Source organism: Myotis brandtii, unplaced genomic scaffold (assembly GCF_000412655.1).
Source record: "Myotis brandtii unplaced genomic scaffold, ASM41265v1 scaffold691, whole genome shotgun sequence".
In the NCBI taxonomy this organism is placed as follows: Eukaryota; Metazoa; Chordata; class Mammalia; order Chiroptera; family Vespertilionidae; genus Myotis; species Myotis brandtii.
Genome location: NW_005370704.1, coordinates 1,863,261 through 1,865,618, shown reverse-complemented (window position 1 = coordinate 1,865,618; position 2,358 = coordinate 1,863,261). Strand labels below are relative to the sequence as shown.

Genomic DNA, 2,358 nt, shown 5'->3' with positions numbered 1-2,358 from the left:
GGCACCGCGCCCGGCCCCGAGGAGCAAATTCAGCCCCCGGCGGAGGGTGGCCATTCAGGCGAGCGAGGAGCCGCTCCCACAGCTGCCCGCTCCTCGCTCCGTTCGCGTGGGGGCAGCGTGAGTTCCTATTCGTGATTGGACACCCACTCGCCTTAGCAACCTTCCTGTTAATTGCTTTTATAAGTCTTTCTCTTTCTTTAATACTCGCCCGAGGATATTTTTCCCATTGATTTTTTTTTTTTTTTTAGAGAGAGAGAGATAGTGGAAGGGAGGGAGGGAGGAGAGAGAGACACACCAATCAGTTGCCTCCCACACTCCCCCCCATCGGGGCCTGGGATCGACCTGCAACCCAGGTACGTGCCCTTGACTGGGAACTGAACCTGCGACCCTTCGGCGTGAGGGCCGCCGCTCCAGCACCGAGCCTCACCGGCAGGGCCTGCGTTTACATGTTGGTGCCCGAGCCCCCCTACCTCCCAGTTCCACTTCCTAGACCTTCTTCCTAAAGGTCGGCCGGCCCTTCTCGTCACCGGGTTTAAAACAAAGGTTGCTCATTCCATAGTGTGCTTTTTAGGGTAACTCGGGGTACGTTTGCTTTATCCTTTGGTTTTACCTGATGTCCTTGGTTCCCTTTTTATTCACACCCCACCCCCCACCCCACACACAATGTAGGACATCCCCAAAGAGTCGGCGCCAGTGCTGTTGTCCGTGAACGACCGAAAGGTGCCGAGGGCGGGGAAACCGGGTCAGCCGGCCATTCTTTGAACAGGTTCCCGAGTCCAAAGCTGCCCCCCGCACCCCGTGGAGACACGCGTGCTAGCCCCCCGCTCTGGAGAGAAGCCTGCGAGGCTGGCGTGGAGAGGGATCGCGTGCCCTGTGTACACGCTGGCTGTCACAGGAGCGCGTGCTGCTCCGTGTTTTCAGCGACATGCTACCCGGCACCCACGTCCTGGTGTGTCGGGCTGAGTGACCTGGGACAGTCCCAGGAGGGGTCTGGGTGGACGGCCGGACCTGCTGCTCCATTCTGGCATCCCAAGAGCGCGGGCGGCGCCTGACACGCAGTGATGCTGGGCTCTGATTATTTCCGCGGGGCGTGGTCTTGGGGTTTCTGCCCAGAATGACCCTGAGCTCCCTGCCGCCTCTCTCTCTCCAGGCCCTCCCCCGGGGGTCCCTCTTGGCCTCTGACGTCCAGAGCATGTGGGGGGAAGGGTATTTGTTATTTTTGTCCCAAGATAAAACCTCCACACTTTTCAGTGAACGGATCACGGAGCAAAAGGGAAATTCAGAGCAAAATGTTACGCCTGGTGAGAAGCGAGGCCTTTGGAGGGGGCGCCCCGCCCAGAGGAGCAGGCTGCCCGCCCGGCCCTGCCTGGTTCAGAAGCTGCCTGAGCTCAGCTGATGGCGTCAGCGCTCAGGGCTGTCACGTGGTCCCCCTCAGGCTGCTGAAGGGCTCGCTTGGGAGTAGAGAGAGGATGACGAGGCCCTTGGAGGCCTTCTCCTCGCTGGAGGGCAGCCATCTGATGTCACCTCTGGTTTCTTTCTTTTTTCAAAAGACCTTGATGTTTAGAGAGACTGTGAAGTGGGGTCTGCAGGTGGGGTTAGGGGTCTGCAGGTGGGGTCCGGGGTCTGTAGGTGGGAATCGGGGTCTGCAGGTGGGAATCGGGGTCTGCAGGTGGGGCCCGGGGTCTGCAGGTGGGGTCCGGGGTCTGCAGGTGGGGCCCGGGGTCTGCAGGTGGGGTCCGGGGTCTGCAGGTGGGGTTAGGGGTCTGCAGGTGGGGTTAGGGGTCTGCAGGTGGGGTCCAGGGTCTGCAGGTGGGGTCCGGGGTCTGCACTGAGCCAGCACCAGGCGGACGGGGATGAGCCAACTGTGAGACCGGCTGGGGAGGCAGGACGCGTGGCCGACAGCCATGTGACTCTCCCGAGGTGGTGACCAGCTTGGGGGTCAGCCTCTCTCCATCTGAAAAAGGCAGAGGGGCCCCTGGGCCCTGGGGTGATGGTGCGAGGCCATGGGTGTCATTTACATCACTCGCTCCTCACCGGCCCGGGAAGGAGTGGGGGGGGTAGGTAGGTGGGCAGGTAGATAGATAGATAGATGATAGGTGATTAATAGAGGTAGATAGATGAGAGATAGACAGATGGCAGATGACTGACAGAGATAGACAGATAGACAGACCGAAGGACAGATGATAGACAACCGACCGATAGCTGATGGGCAGATAGAGACAGACAGCCTGGCAGGTGTTCCTCCAGCTCAGGGACTTGGGACCCAGCTGAGGCCGTGGCTGCTGGATCGAGTCTTTCTTTTAGCCTCACGAGCAGGCGCCCTCAGCAGCCGGGCTCCTGGCGTGGAGGTCCCAGAGG

At 60.5% G+C, this 2,358-nt stretch overlaps 1 protein-coding gene across 1 annotated transcript in view; it reads left to right on the top strand.

The window, feature by feature from the left end:
* Window positions 1-2,358, top strand: part of OLFM1 (olfactomedin 1) — a 13,775-nt gene that overhangs the window by 7,354 nt on the left and 4,063 nt on the right. The gene's annotated exons all lie outside the window — the stretch shown is intronic.